General features: G+C 35.5%; 1 long non-coding RNA gene across 1 annotated transcript in view; it reads left to right on the forward strand.

Annotated features, from left to right (window-relative positions):
- Nucleotides 1–14,067, forward strand: part of LOC120226558 — a 29,374-nt gene extending 15,307 nt beyond the window's left edge. The window contains exon 3 of the long non-coding RNA XR_005527051.1: nt 14,000–14,067. This is a non-coding gene — a long non-coding RNA (uncharacterized LOC120226558). The remainder of the gene's footprint in view (nt 1–13,999) is intronic.
- The last annotated feature ends 5,161 nt before the right edge of the window (nt 14,068–19,228 follow it).

The raw sequence follows: 19,228 nt of genomic DNA on the forward strand, positions 1-19,228 counted from the left end.
CAAACTTTCACTCTTTGCAGATGACATGATACTCTAAGTGGAAAATGTGAAAGACTCCAAGAAAAATTTGTTAGAAGTGATACATCAATTCAGCAAAGTCGCAGGATATAAAATCAATGTACAGAAATCTGTTGGATAAATACACACCAAAGATGAAGCAGCAGAAGGAAAAATCAAGAAATTGATCCCATTTATAATCGCACTGAAAATCATAAAATACCTAGAAATAAACCTGACCAAATAGGTAAAAGATCTGTACCATGAAAACTATAGAATGCTTTGAAGGAAACGAAAGAAGACAAAAAGATGGAAAATCATTACATCCTCATGGATTAGAAGAGTAAATATTGTTAAAATGTCTATACTACTCAAAGCAATCTACACATTCAATGCAATCCTTATCAATTACTACCAGCATTCTTCACAGAACTAGAACAAGTAATTCTAAAACTTGTATGGAACCAGAAAAGACCCCACATTGCCAAAGTAATGTTGAAAAAGAAAACCAAGGCTGGAAGCATCACAATTCTGGACTTCAAACTGTATTACAATGCTGTAGTTATCAAGACAGTTTGGTACTGTCAAGAAAACAGCTACATAGATCATGGTCTCTGAAAGAGAAAGCAAATAGCTACCAATATAAGGGCATGAAAGGGGAAATTTTAATTTAATAATTAGTGTATTGTTAAATACATAAGGAGTGCCCTGGTGGCTCAATATGTTAAGCATCTGACTTTGGCTCAAATCATGATCTCATGGTTCATGGGTTTGAGCACTGCATTGGGCTCTTTGCTAACAGCTCAGAGCCTAGAGCTTGCTTGCTTCAGATTCTGTGTCTGGCTCTTTCTCTGCTACACCCCCCACTCATGCTCTGTCTCTCTCTCAAAAATAGACATTAAAAAATTTTTTAAACTACATAAACTATTCTTATAAAGTATGTATACATTATATATTATGCACACTACATGTTGTATTAGTAGAGTATACAATGCTTTATATGTAGATTGAGATACATATATACATATATATGTATATGATGAAGTAATTGAGTAATTGATTCTAAAAGAAATTAAGGACCAAATCAAGGTCATTGGGTAACAAAGCCAAGTCTCATAACTATACCTCTTGCTCTTGAAAAAGTTATTTTCTTTTTATAAACACTATTGCCTCTCACATACAATTTTATGATCACCTAGAGATATCTTAGAAAGAAAAGCAACATATATGTAAGACACAAAAAAAGAATGACATAAAATGGTAGTAAATTGTCATGAAGACAAAAAAAAAAAGAAATGAATTTGGGCTTCTGAAAATAATAAGTGTAATTTTTTAAAAACCACTCAAATTTCTTTTTCCCCATTATGTTTATTTATTTATAAGTTATATGTGTTTACCACAGTGCTAATGTATTATGTGCATTTTATTTTATTTTTTTGATTTAGAGGAGTTTTATTGTCACAGAATAATTTAGTGGAAATTCCAGAGTTCCCAAATACACCAACCCTCTTTGCCACCTTGTTTTTCCCATCATTCAACTCTAGTATGAGTGTGGTCACTTGTTATAAACCATGAACCAACACTGACAAGTCATTGTCACCCAAAGTCCATACTAAAGTATGGACAACAGCAAGACTCACGCTTGACATTGATCATTCAACAGGTTTAAGAAATACACAATGATATGTGTTCATTTTAGAATCAGACAGAACACTTCCACTGCCATATAAAACCTCTGTGCTCCAGCTGACCATCCCTCCATATGCTTGGCCCCTTGCAACCACTGATTCTTTTATTGTCTAAGTAGATTTGCCTTTTTTTGGAGAATGTTACATCCTTGGAGTCACACAGTGTGCAGCCATTACAGGTTGGCTTCTTTCATTTAGCAACATGCAACAAAATGTCCTCCATGTTTTTTTAAGTCTTGGTGCCTCATATCTTTTTAGCTCCGATCAATATTCTATTGTTGGGATTTATTTATCTATCACCTCCTGAAAGGCATTTTGATTGGCTGCTCCTGAAACCCACTCAAATTTCTAAGTAGAATAAATGAAAGGACACATAAAAGATAAAGTCTACTATTTAGCAATAGATGGTACCATGTTAATAAATACCAGAATAAGAATCATCTTTCAAGTTTATCTTCTGTACTCTCACTCATGGAAGAGGCTCCTTTAATTAGATAAGATAAAATAAATATGATAACTACTGACTTAAGAATCAAACAGAGAGTAAGTGGTTATTTAGTAACTTCAAGTAAGTTTGGTTTCCAGAACAAATTAGTTAAATGTTAGACAAAAAATTTTGCAACTGCAATTATAAAAATATGACCAAAGATCCCTCATTAATTATAGAAATTAAAATTGGTATCAGGAAACTGATATAGGGGCCAAAATACCCATATACCAAAAAATGTGGGCAGAACAAGTTACTGGATTTTGTAAAGTACAAACTGTTAGGACAAGAAGGAAGCACAATAAGTAAAACTCCTGGCATAACCTTGGGTTGAATTGCTGAACAGATTCATATAGCTAGATAGGAAAGAGGGGGTGATTAGTATTAGTTTCCTAGGTTCTGGAAAAACATGATTATTCCCAACTTGTTTCATTACTGGCTAAAATAGTTGGATAGGATACCTGGGTGGCTCAATCAGTTAAATGTCTGACTCTTGATTTCAGCTCAGGTCACAATCTCATGGCTCCTAAGATGGAGTCCTGCATTGGGGTCTGCACTAACAGTGTGGAGCTTTCTTGGGATTCTAACTCTCCCTCTCTCTTTCTTCCCATTCCTCATTTACACATGTATGCTCTCACTTTCTCCCAAAATAAATGATTAGACATAAAAAATAGTTGGATAGAAATTTTGATTGGTAGATCAGGAAAGACTATAATGGTATGACTCCAAATTTCTGGACATTTGATAGGGGTGGGAAAAAATCCCATACACACAGATGGAGAGAGAGAGAGGGATGATAAATTATAAATTGATCAAATGATAAAAAATTAATTTCTTTAAGCATCTATATAAACGATTCTCCTAGACCATCCCATTTAATGTGTGTACAATGAGTTCATTTTTCCTTAATCATATTCTCAGCTTTTGGAGTTCTTCCTTATCGTACTCTCAACTTTTATTCAGCAACTTTTTGGGATGTCTGAAGGTTATCTTATATTCACATGGAAACAGACTTTTTAAAGATTACTTTAAAATTATTTACTTAGTATATTTAGTAATATACTAATTATATTATTTACTTTGTAATTATTAAAAACTAAAGTATATAGAGTAATTTTTCAAAGTGTAAGTGTACAATTCAATGATTTTCAAAAATTATGCACATTTATAAAACCAGAAAAACAATCAAGAAATATATTACCAGACACCAGAAGCATTCTTCATGTCCTTTCACAGTCACTTCCTTTCCCCAGAAAAATAATATCCTGAGAGTTAACAGTATAAATTAGTGTTGACAGTTTTAAACTTAATATAAATAGAAGAGTACAGATATACTATTTTGTTTGCCTTTTGTTCATTGCTATGTTTGGGATATTCAGGCATGTATCTTCTATGACAATGGTATATTCTATTAAATAGTATCCCTTCATATGATTATTCCACAATTTATATATCCATTCTAGTAGTGATTGATATTTGAGTTATCTTTAGTTTTGGACTATTACAAACTGCTCAACTATAAAAATATTCGTATAAATAAGCAATGCTCACTGAAGATGAAATATATAACCTCAACAATCTGATCTCTGATGAACATATACATAAAAATCCTCAATAATATATTAATAAATGAATCCAATAATATGTTAAAAGGATCATTCACCGTGAGCAAGTGGTATTTGTTCTGGGGATGTAAGGATAGTTTAATATTTGAAAAATCAATCAATGTGATACATCATATTAACAGATGGAAGGATAAAAATTATATGGTCACCTCTATAGATGCAGAAAAAAACATCTTACAAAATTCAAACTTTGTTCATGATAAACACTTTCAACAGAGTGGGTTTAGAAAGAATATACTTCAACATAGTAAAAGCCGTATGTGAAAAACTCACAGCTAACATCATACTCAATGGTGAAAAACTGAAAGCTTTTTGTCTAAAATCAGGAACAAGATAAGGATGTCAAATCTCAACACTTGCATTCATCTAGAACTTCCACTATCTAGCCACAGAAATTAGACATGAAAAAGAAATAAAGTTCATCCATGTTAGTAAGGAAAAACAAAACTGTCACTATTTCTAGATAATATACTCTACATATAAAACCCCCCAAACTTCACAAAAAATGTTAGAATTCAGTAAAGTTGGAGTTTACAAAATCAGTACACATAGAAGTTGACTGTGTACCATACATTAACAATAAAGTAGCAGAAAGAGAAATTAAGAAAAACAATACCAATTATGGAGTGTCTAGGTGGCTCAGTTGGTTAAGCATATAGCTCTGGGTTTTGGCTCAGGTCATGATCTCATGGTTTGAGAGTTTGAGCCCCATATTGGGCTCTGTGCTGACAGCAGGAACCCTACTTGAGATTCTCTCTCTCTCTCTCTCTCTCTCTCTCTCTCTCTCAGAAAAAACTTTAAAAATTTGAAAAATGAAAAACAATCCCACTTACAATTGCACCAAAAAGAATAAAATACCTAGGAATGAACTTAAGGAGATTGAAGACCTACATGCTGAAAACTATGAAATATTGATGAAAAGAAAGTGAAGACAATGCAAATGGAAAGATATTATACGTTCATGGATTAGATAAATTAATATATATGTTTTAAATCTCCAGTACTACTCAAAGCAGTCTATATAGTCAATGCAATTCCTATCAAAATGCAATATCATTTTTCACAGAACTGGAAGAAATCTTAAAATTTGTATGTAATCAAAATAGCCAAGGCAATCTTTAGAAAGAACAAAACTAGAGGTATCACAAATCCAGACTTCAAGCTATACTACTGAGACAAAAATAGACACATAAGATCAGTAGAACAGGAGGGCCCAGAAATAAACTCATGCGTATGTGGTCAATTAATCTATGACAAAGGAGGCAAGAATATACAATGGGGAAAAGACCATATTTTCAAGAAATGGGATAAGAAAACAGCTTTATGCAAAAGAATGAAATTGGACCACTTTCTTACATTGTACACAAAATAAACTCAAAATGGATTGAAGACCTAAAATTGAGACCTAAAATCATAAACTCATAAAAGAAAACATAGACAGTATTTTTTTGTTTTACTTCAGTCTTAGCAACATTTTTAAAGATATATCTCCTCAGGCAACGAAAACAAAAGCAAAAAGTAATTATTGGGACTACAGCAAAACAAAAACGCTTTTGCAAAGTAAAGGAAACCAACAATAAAATGAAAAGGCAACTTACTGAATGGGAGAAGATATTTGCAAATGATATATCCAATAAGAGGTTAATACACAAAATATATAAAGAATTTATACATCTCAACACCAAAAACATAAATAATTTAAAGAAAAACCAAGGGAAGAGGACTTGTATAGGCATTTTTTCTGAAGACGACATACAGATGACCAGTGCACACATGAAAAGATATTCAAAATCACCAATCCTTAGGGGAATGCAAGTCAAAATCACAGTAAGATTTCACTTGACACCAGTTAAATAGCTAGAATTAAGACAAGGAGTAACAAACGTTGGCATGGATGTGGAGAAAAAGGAACACTCATGCACTGTAGGTGGAAACATAAATTGGTGCAGCCAGTGTGGAAATTAGTATGAGGGGTATACCTGAAACTAGAATAAACTGTATGTTAGCTAACTGTAATATAAATAAAAACTTTTATTTATTATATTTTTTTTAACATTTATTTATTTTTGAGAGATGGAGAGAGACAGAGTGTGAGAGGGGGAAGGAGACCCAGAATCTGAAACAGGCTCCAGGCTCTGAGCTGTCAGCACAGAGCCTGATGGGGCTTGAAGCCACAGACTGTGAGATCATGACCTGAGCTGAAGTCAGACGCTTAACTAGCTGAGCCACCCAGGTGCCCCAAACAAAAACTTTTAAAAGTTAAAAATTGGGCACCTGGGTGGCTGTTGGTTAACTATCCAACTTTGGCTCAGATCATGATCTCACAGTTTGTGATCCTGAGCCCTGCATCAGGCTCTGTGCTGAAGCTCAGAGCCAGAAGCCTACTTTGGATTCTGTGTCTCCTTCTCTCTCTCTCTGCCCCTTCCTCTGCTCATGCTCTGCCTCTGTCTTTCTCTCTTTCTCTTTTTCTCTCTCTCTCTCTTCCCCCTCTTCCTCCCTCTCATTCTCTCTCTCTCTCTCTCTCTCATTCTCTCTCTCTCTCAAAAACAAACATTTAAAAAATTAAAAATTAAAATAGCATATTATTCAGTAACTCCAATATTGGGTATTTACCCAAGGAAAATGAAAACACTAATCTGAGAGGATAAATGCTCCCATATGTTTATTGCAGCATTATTTATAATAGCCAAGATATGGAAGAAACCCAAATGTCCACTGATAGATATATATATGCAATAGAATATTACTCAGCCATAATAAGAATGAGATCTTGCCACTTAATAACAACATGGATGGACCTAGAGAATATTATGCTATGTGAAATAAATCAGAGAAACACAAATACCATATGATTTCACTTACGTGGGATCTAAAAATATTTTTAAAAATTGCAGGATGAGAACCACAAATACAGAGAATACACTGGTGGCTGTCAGAGGGGTGGGGGTGAGGACATGGGAGGAATGCGTTCAGGTGAGTGAGAGATACTGGATTCCAGTTATGGAATGCATAAGTCATGGGGATACAGGGCACAGCATAGGAAATATAGTGAATAGTATCATAATAGCAACATATGGTGACAGATGGTAGCTACACTCGTGGTGAGCATAGTATAACGTATAAACTTCTTGAATCACTTGAACTAAGGTAACATTGTATGTCAGCTATTCAATTTAGAAAGAGGGAGAGAAGAAGAGGAGAAGGAGGAATAAAAGAGGTGGAGGAGGAGCAAGTGGAGGAGGAGAAGAATTGAACACTCAAGGTTTCAGATGACTTTACTGGTAAATTCAACTAGATATTTAAAGATGAAACAATACTAATTCTACAAAAACTCTTCCACAAATATTCTTTGAGATCACAGACACCAAGATCTTCAACTTGATAATAAGATATTTTATAAATTATTCAATACTTAAAAGTAAAAATACATAACTCAGTGGGAATTTACCTGAGAAAGTAAGGTTGAATTGACATTTAAAAATTAATTCATCATATGGACATGGAGGAAGACACTTGTTGGAATGAGCACTGGGTGTTATATGGAAATCAACTTGACAATAAAATATTTAAGAAAAAAATTAATTTATCATATCAATAAACTCAACACTACACGATTATCTCAATAGATGCAGAAGAAAACTTTGGACAAAATTCAAAACTATTCATCAGAAAAACTCTCAGAATACTAGAAACTGAAAGATTCTGAAGTGGATAGAGGTCATCCATCAAAAATTCAGCTAATTTCAAACTTGACAAGGAAGGACTGAACATATTCCCACTAAGTCTGGATAAAGGACAAGGCATTTTACCCTCACTACTCCTATTGAGAATTGCACTAGAAATCTTAGCCAATGTAATAAAACAATATCAAAGGCATACATGTTACAAAGGAAGTAATAAAATTATATGTACAAATTAATAAGAAATCTGAAAATGAATAAAGAAAACTACATTTAAAATGGAGTCAGAAAGCCCTGAAGGAAGAGCTCTCATACAATACCATGCACCTCCATTTACAGAGTTTAGCAAGAAGATTACCTTGCATTTCCCAACAGGAAGAAACTTTTTTTTTAAACCCCAGCAGCAAGAGGGAAGATTATCTCCTTGCCCAGCAACAACCGAAGCAATGAGAACTGTCACAACACACCCAATGAGAAGTTGCTACAACCCATAACTGTCACTCTCTTTCAATGGACTTTCATTCCAAAACGCCCCTTTCAACTTCCTCCTTTCCTCTACAGAAACAAGTCCCCTCCTCCCTTTTGTACTCTAAAGGACACTATGGTTCACTATTGTTTGCATGTCCTGAATTGCAATCTCTTTATTGTTCCTAAATAAAATCATTTTGTTGGTGAGCTAACTGGCTATTTTTAAGCTTGATATTACATGGTGTCAGAAATGGGATCTAAGGGCATCAAATCCCTGAGAACCTAGCCACCTTTGGAATCATGTGAGTTACCCACTTGAGCCCTGATTGTAGTCTCTGCTTCTGTGAATTGTCTTTTTCCTTTCACTTTCATAAGTCTCCTCTCAGATTCAGCCTCACTTCCTTTGGTTGAACTCTTTATTTGGGGTATGTTTTTATTTTTCATGAAGGCATCATCCTTTTGACAAGTAGTCATTTGATTTCCTGAGCTATAAACTAAGATTATAGGCTCCAAATCCTCTAAATTCTATCAGGAGTACCCTCCTTCCAGAATTCTGGCAAGTTTTGTTTTTTAAAAACTATTTCCCTCCTCATGAAATTTTATAACTAAATGGACCATCCTAACAAAAAAGTAATTTAGAACTCCAATTGTCATTATGGGGAACTTTTGACCTTCACTTGTCTTTCTCAGAACTAAATTAGAAAGCTGAAGCTCTAAACTTGTTTAATTCTAAAGGTGTATCTTTACAAAATGCCATTTCTAAGTTAAATAATTGAAAGAAAATAAGAAAGCTTCTAAGTCTCTGTACTTCTCTCCTCTATCCTTTTTGTCTCGGGTGCCATCTTGTCTTTTCTGTCTGCTTTGTCTCCACTGTCTCCAGGTGTGTGGCAACCATTTTGTGCCAAGGCTTCACCACTAGCACCATTTTCCCTTTTGCCTTTTGTGCTGACCCACTTCCTCTATAACCTCTGCATCCTGATTCTAAACCTCATTAAATTCCCCCTTTTCTCTGAATTTCTCCCTACTTTCTCCTCCCTGAGCCTCTTAAAGTCTGCCTCTTTAAAAATCAGACTCTTTGAGGATCCAAATGTTAAGCCCCTAATTTCTTATATATCCTGGACTAGAGCTGGACCAGGAGCTATAAGTAAATATTTTCCCAAATAATCAAAGAGTCCATACAGATTTGCTGAGGAATTTAATATAGTCATTCAAAGTTAACCTGGTTTCTCTGACATATCAGAGCTAGTTCATATATTTCAGTGAAGATCAGGTCCAGCACTGAATGAAGGCTGTCAATTGGGATAATCTTGAAAAGTCTCTAGAGCTATGTTTAGACACAGATAGGCTTAATGACATCTTAAACCTCCCCAAACCCAAAACTAAATGTCAGTTGTAAAGTTTTTTCAGACCAGCAGCTAGTGCTGAAATTAGATTCCAGACTTCTCTTATGGCCTAATCCCTATATGGTTTACTTAAAAAACTGACTTTATATTTGGGAAGATCAGGATGACTTAGCCTTTAAGGACTTAAAAGAAAGCTAAAGAAATCTCTCTGCCCTTGGAAATCTCAATAATGAACTTCCCATTTTCCTTTTTCTATATGAAAAAGGAAATGTCCTTGGAGTACTCATCTAAACACTTGGGAACTGTCATCACTTCCATAGCACATTCTAGCCAACAGCTAGACCCTGTGCTACAAGGATACCTCCCTTGCCTCAGAACCATTCTTTCCACTGTCCTTTTGTCCCATGAGTAGTCATGGAATCTCTCTTAACAACCTTTGTTCCCCATACTGAAGCCCTACTGAATTCTTATCATACTCAACCTCTTTTAGATAGTCACCTAACCTCCTATGAAATCCTTCTGCTAACTGTCCTTCGTATAACTCTTTCTCACTGTGATAATCTTAACCCTGCCACACTTCTTCCTTCCTTTATGGATGACACACCTCCTGCCTGTTGACTTTGACAGTTCACCTTTTGACTGACTCCCCATGATGACTTATAAGAAACTCACTTGGATAATACTGACTTCACATGGCTTATTAATGGTTCTTATTTAAGGGGTGAAAGTGGTAAATACTGTGCCAGGTATGCTATTGTAACTCCTTATGACATTTTTGAAGTTTCACCTTTGCCTTTGGCTACCTCAGTCCAACATGCTGTTATGTGCTCTTACTCAGCTTATACTCTAAGGACAAAATCACATTTATACTGATAGTAAGACTTTGAAGTAGCTCATGACTTGAGAATGATATGTAAATATCAAGGCTTTTTACTTCCAGTCAGGGGAAAAAAAACTAAAAATGGTTCTTACGTCCAAAATTTATTAGATGTCATACTCTTACCAGCCATTTTGGCTATTTTTGAGGCTCCTCAGCATTCCATTTAGCTTGACTCCCTAAAGATTGAAGATAGCAAAACTTACTGATATTTTTGCCAAGAATGATGCTTTGAAAGAAACCAAGACCAAATTTCTGTCATGGTCCAAAGGGATGTTTCCCCAAATGACAATCTAGAAAAACTGACTAGAGATGCCCAACAATTGGTCACAGAAGATGAAAAACATTAAAAATCTAATAATTGTCAGTATGATCAAAAGAGAGAACTCTGGTTTGGGCCAAATAACAATCCTGTACTGCCAGAGATTTTGAAATTCCCATTAATGATCACTGTATATGCATCAAATCACTGGCCTATTCATAAAATAAGCTTTATTAATCATTACTGGTGAGGAAATATCAATAGGACCACAAAAAGTATCTACTTTGCTCTATCTGCCTAAAATAAAATTCAGTAAAACTTGTCGGTGCTCTTCCAAATAACTTTAAACTGCCCAGTGGAACATTCGAGTTTTGAGAAATGGATTCCATACAGATATCCCCATCTCATACATATAAACATGTTTTGGTGATGGTTTGCATGTTTCTTCATTGGACTGGAGCTTTCCCTTGTAGGCTAGGTGCTGTTTCTTCTGTGGCCAAAACTCTATTAGAAAAAATTATCCCTACCTGGGGAAATGCCTTTAAACCTCATAGTGACTGGGAAACTCATTTCACTAGTCATGTGCTTTGACATATATGTGTTGTTTGTTGATTCTACAACACTTTCATTATGCTTAGCACTGTCAGTTCTCAGGGCTGGTCAAATTCATTAACAATATCATTAAGATTCAATTGGTGGGAATGCAAACTGGTGCAGTCACTCTGGAAAATAGCATGGAGTTTCCTCAATTAAAAATAGAGCTACCATATGACCCAGCAATTGCACTACAAGATATTCATCCAAAGGATACAAAGATGCTGATTCAAAGGGACACACACACCTCAATGTTTATAGCAGTACAGTCAACAATGGCCCAAATATGAAAAAAAGCCCAAATGTCCATTTTCTGATGAATATACAAGGAAGATGTGGTATATACATACAATGGAATATTACTCAGAGATAAGAGGACTGAAATCTTGCCATTTGCAACAGTGTGGATGGAACTAGAGTGAATTATACTAAGAGAAATAATTCAGTCAGGGAAAGACAACTATCATGATTTCAGTCATGTGGAATATAAGAAACAAAACAGATGAAGATAGGAAAAAGGAAGGAAAAATAATATAAAAACAGAGTGAGAAAAACCGTAAGAGACTCTTAAAGACAGAGCAAACTGAGGGTTGCTGGGATGGGCTAAATGGGTGATGAGCACTAAGAAGGACACTTGGGACGGGCACCAGATGTTATATGTGAGTGATGAATTACTAAGGTCTGAAACCAATACTACACTGTGTGTCAACTAACTTGAATTTAGATAAATAAATTTAAAGTAAAAAGAAAAAAAAAGATTCAATTGTCAAAATTTGTAGAATTTCTTGTACAATATCTTCAAATATTTTGTCCCAAACCACTGCCCCTTTTAAGATGCATAAAGTCTCAGTCTTTGAACGAATTACTGGATGCCTGATGCATCTAGCCGCTGCTTCATTTGATTCACAGCTGGTAAAAGGAGATAAACTTCAAATTACAAAGGTCTAATAATGTATATTAAAAATCACCATGCGTTAGTAGAGTAATCTTTCCACAGTCTGCTCTTGAGAGATGAAGACCTTAAGCCTCATTCCTTGCAACCCAGAGATACCAACTACTGGGAAAGATCTCCCAAAAGGATTTTCTTCAACCTCACTGAAAAGGCCCCTATCAGATAGCCAATGCTTGTGCTGCCCAAATCTACAGACTAGACTCGGATTTCATGTATTTCATCTAAAGAAAGCACCAAACCCTGACTGGACCTGCATACCAGCTTGTGGCCTGAAAGTAAAGATTTCCAGGAGTTGAAGCAGACAAGAGCTGGAAGAGTATGCCTTTTTCTTGCTGTTATTTCTTAACTTATTTTCTCCCTCTTTTTCATGGAAAGACAATGCTCTTAACAACATTTTGCAATTTATTGCACACAGAGGAAACCTTTCTGACTGCTGGGCCTGTCACCAGAAACTGATCTGTTCACAGTGTTGAAGTTGAAGACCTCTTGGTTCTACTTGTAACCAATTCTTCTTAATCCCAAATGCCACTGTTGATTACACCTGTAAGTTTATGGATGTTGCCTACTGTGTTAGGATATTATGGCCAGATGTCCTCCTACCTTGTTTTAACCTTTCCCCAATCATAACCATACCAACTCAGCTAAGTATTTCCAACTCTGCTAATCATACAATTTTTACTCCCTTATGATTCTTCTATAAGTGTGATTGATCTCTTTGCACTCAAGGAAAATACAAATGGGTTAACTCCTCTCTGTAAGACTTTTAGACAAGGTCTCTTTAGAATAAGATGGTCTCTCACAAAATGACTGATTCCTCGCTTGAAAGGATCATTTGGGAAATTCCAGCTTATCGATCTATCAATAATCACAACTTAGCTGGAGTCCTCTGCTCTCCATCTGGTTTAATTTTGTCTTCAGTACAAAGTATTTCCCATGGGTATATGAATACTAAAATGTTTGGTGAATTGGAAGTTAATGTTTATTGGGACATTTACTGTCCCTATTAACATCCATAACAAATTATAAGCTTCCCATCGATCCATACTATTAAACTTCCATGGCCACCTCAAATAGGAACTTTAGAGGTGTATATGCTTTTGGGTTTGCCTCCATAGAGAGAGACTTTCTCCCTTGGGTTGTTGTGAGTGCCAATATATGTATGATTAGAAACGTCTTCCAACATTAGGAAAGCTTGCTGATTCCACAGACAAGGCATTGCAACCCAACAACAATCACTTGACTCATTGACTACATTAGTTTTTACAATTGCTTAGCCCTTGGTTACCTATTTGTTGAGCAAGGAGGAATTTGTGCAATAGTCAATACCACCTCTTACACATGGATGATTCCTCTAGGGAAGTAGAAACCTAATTACATAAGATTAGGGAATGAGCACACTGGCTACAACAAATTTCAACTAACAATCCATGGTTCTTTCATTACTTCAGGTGTGGGCTCTGGTTTAGAACTATTGTACAAGCTATAATTCTTATATTGCTTTTGACTCTGCTTTGCATAATTATTTTAAAGTACTGTAGCTCTTGCCTGCCAAATCTCTGCATAAGTGATGTGCCCAATAGGGTGATGCTAGCTCAGTGCTTCAAAATCTCCAATGCTTACAACTCTGATAAGATACAGACTTCAGGTGAGAAATGCCTGAGAATTATCCCTCCTACATTTCCAAAACTGAATGTGGCCTCCATGGTTTCCAATTTGTGTATTTTTCCTCTGACCTGGAACATGACAACCAGGAAAAGTCCTTCCTATCATCAAGAGATGAAACCACTAAATGCAGAAAACTTGACTTTAGCTCAGCGGTACTTTTGAGTAAAGACCTTGATCAAAAGGGGGAAATATGAAGGTGAATAAAAGAAGCCTCATTTAAAATGGAGTCTGGAAGCTCTGAAGAGGGAGGTCTCACATACTTCCACCTACTGTCATTTGCAGATCCCAATAGCAAGAAGTATATCCTGTATTTCCCAATGGGAAGAAGCTTAATTTTTGTTTTGTTTTGTTTTTTACCCAGTAACAACTCAGACAATGAGAACCACTACAATTCAGGACATGAGAAGTTGCCACAACCTGAACACTTGCTCTCCTCCAATTGACTTTCATTTGCAAGTATCTCCCAATTCCCTTTCCTCTCTAAAGCAAGCCCCTCTTCTTTGTTGTCTAGTCTTGCCTATGGTTCACTGTAGTTTGCATCTCTCAAATTGCTATTCATCTGCTATTCCCAAATAAATTCATTTTGCTGATAAACGAACAGGCTATTTTATCGTGAAGGTTACAGACACTTTGAGGGTTGTGGGATACAAGGTAAATATACAAAAATCAATATTGTTTTTATGTATTAATTTGAACAATTGGAAATTGAAATCAAACAACCAGCACTACTTATAACAACACAATACCTCAAATGATTAGGTATAGATATAACAAAATATGTTCAAGTTCTCAATATTGAAAACTGAAAAACAGTGAGAAAACAAAGCAGATAAAAATAAATGGAAAGATATACCCCATTTGTGGTTTGGAAGACTCAGTATTATTAATTTCCTAGTGGTTTTTATAGATGCAATGCAATCCAGATCAGAATCTCAGCATTAATATTGTAGATATTATTAAGCTAATTTAAAACTTTATGTGGAGAAATAGAACTATAATAGCCAAAAACAATTCTGAAGAAGCAAAATGCTGGAGAAGACCCAGTGCCAATTTCAATATTACTATAAATTTACAATAATTAAGACAGTATGGGATTGCTGAAAGATTAGAAATAGAAAACAATAGAAAATACAGAAATAGACCCATACAAACTTAGTTTTTGATAAAGAAGAGGCAATTTGGGGCACCTGGGTGACTCAGTCAGTTAAGCGTCCGACTTCAGCTCAGGTCATGATCTCGTGGTTCGTGGGTTTGAGCCCCACATCCGGCTCTGTGCTGACAGCCAGCTCAGAGCCTGGAGCCTGTTTCAGATTCTGTGTCTCCCTCTCTCTCTGACCCTCCTCTGCTCACCCTGTCTGTCTGTCTCTCTCTCTCTCTCTCTCTCTCTCGGAAATAAATAGAACATTTGTAAAAAATTTTTTAAAAAGACGATTCAATTTAGAAATAATATCTTTCAATAAGTGGTGCTAAAACAAATATCTTTATGTATAAACAAATGAAACATCTTCATAAAAATAACTGAAATTAACAGATCTAACTGTAAAATTTGTTGAAGTTTTTAATCTTAATTCCAGGATACTTAACATACAGTGTTATATTAGTTTCAGGTGTAAAATATATCAATAATTTTATACATTACTTAGTGCTCATCATAGTAAGTGTACTCTTTAAACCCCATCACCTATTTTCACTCAACCCTCCACCACTTCTCTGATAACCATCAGTTTGTTCTCTATAATTAAGATTTTGTTTCTGGGTTTATCTCTTTTTGTTATTCCTCTGTTCATTCATTTTGTCTTCTTATATTCCACATATGAATGAAATCATATGATATTTGTCTTTTTCTAACTGACTTATTGCACTTAACATTATACTCTCTAGCTCTATCAATGTTGTTGCAAATAGAAAGATTTTATTCTTTTTTATGGCTGAATAATATTCCATTATATATATATATAATTATGTATATGTATGTATATACATATATATGGCATCTTCTTTATATAAATATATGTATACTACACATATACATATATACTACATCTTCTTTATCCATTCATCTATCAGTGGACACTTGAGCTGCTTCCATAATTTGGCTATTGTAAATAATGCTGCTATAAACAAAGGGATACATGAGTATTCTTCACAAATACTCAGTAGTGTAATTCCTGGGTTTTAGGGTAGTTCTCTTTATAATTTTTTGGAAACTCCATACTGTCTTCCACAGTGGCTCCACCAGTTTTCATCCCCACCAAAAAAGCATGAGGTTTCCTTAATTTAAAACCATAAAACTTCTAGAAGAAACTGTAGGACAAATATGTATGACTTTGAGGTTGGCAATAAATTTTTAAATATGACATCAAAAACAATTGATAAAGTAAATAATAATTATTATAGATTGAATTTTTTCAGAATTAAAAAGTTATGATCTATGAAACACACTATTAGGAGAATAAAAAGACAAGCTACACACTGACAAGAATATTAAGGATTTGTCTCTCAAACATATGAGGACTAATCAATTTTAATAATAAAACAATAAAAAATGATGGAGATCTAAGCAGATACTTCAATAAATATATATGGATGGAAAAGAAATATAAAAAGATGCTCAGTATTTAGTCATTAGGCAAATTCAAATTAAAACTACAATGAGAAACCACCATGTGTCTGGTAAAATAAACAGACAGACAAAACTGTCAATACCAAACAGTACAGATGCAGAGCAACAGGACCTCTTTTTTCATTGCTAGTATCGATAGAAATGGTGGAGCCACTTTGTAAAACCTCTTACCAGTTTCTTACAAGTTAAAGATACATAGGATTCAGTAATAATACCTCTAGAGGTTTACCCAAGGGAATCAAATATGTGTGCTCTCACAAAAACTTGTATATAAATGTTTAAAGCACTTAATTTATAAACTCTCCAAACTAGAAACTGCCAAGATCTTCTTCAAAGGTGAATGGATAAACTGTGGCATGTCCATCGCATAGAATTATATTTATCAACAAAACAATTATGGATTTTAAACACACTTTGCTAACTGAAAAAGACTTAAAAGGATACATATTACATGATTCCACTGTTGTGATAATCTGGAAAGGGGGAAACCATTGACATAACAAATCAGTGGTTGCCAAATATTGGGAAAAATTGACTACAAAGAGGCTACACAGGAAACTTTTATAGTGATTAAAATAAGTTTCTATGTTAATATGATTTGAACATATGATGGTACCTTTATCAAAACCCACATACCTTCTACACCATATAGAGTGAGTTTTACTGTTAGGACAGCAGCCCCTGGAATGCTATGGGAATTCCAGGATGGATATGTACACTGTGACAAAATCTATCTTATTATCAATGGATGACATAACCAACTGAAAAGGTAAACAAAAAGGGAGTTGATGTTTTACTAGAAACTGCCTAGAGACCAAAATTACTGTACATATGCACATTATATCCTAATTAGCAAATATGTTTCTCACTAGGATACAGATTAAAATATCTAAAGCTATATATATATACTGAAGTTGAAAAACAATTAAATTATAGATAAGGAGAGTCAGGGTTCTGTCAGAGAAAGAAGTTACAAATAAACAAAGGGTAAAAAAACAGAATGAAGTTTGCAGTGCTGGAAGACAATCAGAGACATCAGCATAAATGCATGAACACAAATACCCACACATACACACAGACAGCCACACAAACACACACACACACATACATACATACAGGAAGCTAAGTGAAGAATGGAGGGAAACTGTACTATCTTTGCATTTCTTTTGTAAATCTAAAGTTAGTCTGAGGAAAAAAAAGATAAAAGAGAAACTGGTTGCAAATGACTTCAGCAAGAAAAAGATTCATACTCTCCACTATCTTTTTCCTTGGGAGAGTTTTTTAAATAAGTGCCTGTTTCTCTTTTGGTGTGCTCTTGAATCTTCAGGGTGCCGGCTCTACACTCTGGTCTCTAATAGAGTGTATATATTTGAGTGGCAGAGATATGTGTTAGAATGTCCTCTCTTAAAGTCTGTGTTCAAACTTTTTGGGTCCCTACAGTAGCCCTGCTGTGGCTATCATCCTTCTTGCCATAAGAACTCAAAGTCACTCAGACTGAGAAGAGGAACAGATACCATGTGTTCCTTGCTGTTGTCTTTATTGCTCTATCTCTCCTCCAAAAATGTCCATGCACTCAGCCCCTTCCACCTCCAGCCAATAGGGGAGGAGAAGCCTCCATTTGCTTAAACTGTACATAGGCACCAGAAGATGCCATAAAGTTCCATAACTATCCAGAATATCATATCTATTTGAATTTATCTAAAGCTCCTATACAAGAACAAGAACATGTAATTAGTCCATTACTTATCTTATTACAGGCATGTAACCAGTTCAATATTTTAAGTTAAAAAGAACATTGCAGCATCTTGTAGCCAATCAGAAAATTATAACATAAAGAAGATAAATTTTAAAAAATTATGTTGTATTTATGTTTGAGAGAGAGAGAGAGAGACAAAGTGCAAGTGGGGGAGGGGCAGAGAGTGGGAGACACAACATCTGAAGCAGGCTCCAGGCTCTAGGCTGTCAGCACAGAGCCTGACTCGGGGCTTGAACTCAGGAACCAGGAGATCATGACCTGAGACAAAGTCAAACACTCAACCAACTGAGCCACCCAGGTGCTCCTAAGAAGATAAAAATTTAAGAACAAAAGAAAGATATGTTAATTCATCTAGTGGTTTTTCACTTCTGTACGTTATCTTCTTCTTTTTTTTTTTTTTTTTATTTCTAGGAGAGAGAGAGAGACAGCATGAGCAGGGGAGGGTNGGAGAGAGAGAGAGACAGCATGAGCAGGGGAGGGTCAGAGAGAGAGAGGGAGACACAGACTCTGAAATAGGCTCCAGGCTCTGAGCTGGCAGGCAGCACAGAGCCCGACGCGGGGCTCGAAGCCACGAACCGTGCGAGATTATGACCTAAGCGAAAGTCGGACGCTTAACCGACTAAGCCACCCAGGCGCCCCTCACTTCTGTATGTTATCTTCAGGTAGAATAGATAGAAGCAAAGCTATATAGAATAAACCATTACTATGCAAACATCAAAGAATTCCAGGAGATAAAACAGTCTTTAGTAGCATGAACAGATGAAGACTGAAGAGAAGTTTGGGAATTTAATGTTGATTTCTCAGAGCAGAATAGAAACCCAAGGCTAAGACTGGGCACATCTGGAGAGGTAGGTTTTCAGTCAGCAGGGTTTCAAGAAAAATCTTAGAGGATTAGTTAGAGAGGACAGAGATATCAAGGAACTAGTTTTGAAGGAATTGTGACAATATTACAAAGCCTCCTTTGTGAACACCCATGCATTTTGCAATTACAGAGGTCCCCTTGGGGCTGGGCGGACTGTAAAACTGAGTGTGAAACATTGTTCTAAGCTTTGTATGTGTATCCAGTTATTCTATGATTATACCCTTGAGGACATGGAAGCCTTGAGAAGATATACAACTGGTAAGTGGCAAGCCAGAATTTGAACGCAAATGGTGTTACTCAGGACCCATTCCCTAATTCTTCACGTGACCTATTTTCCAAAAGATTTTTA

This window comes from Hyaena hyaena, unplaced genomic scaffold (assembly GCF_003009895.1).
Source record: "Hyaena hyaena isolate Hyena2069 unplaced genomic scaffold, ASM300989v1 scaffold_1755, whole genome shotgun sequence".
Taxonomy (NCBI): domain Eukaryota; kingdom Metazoa; phylum Chordata; class Mammalia; order Carnivora; family Hyaenidae; genus Hyaena; species Hyaena hyaena.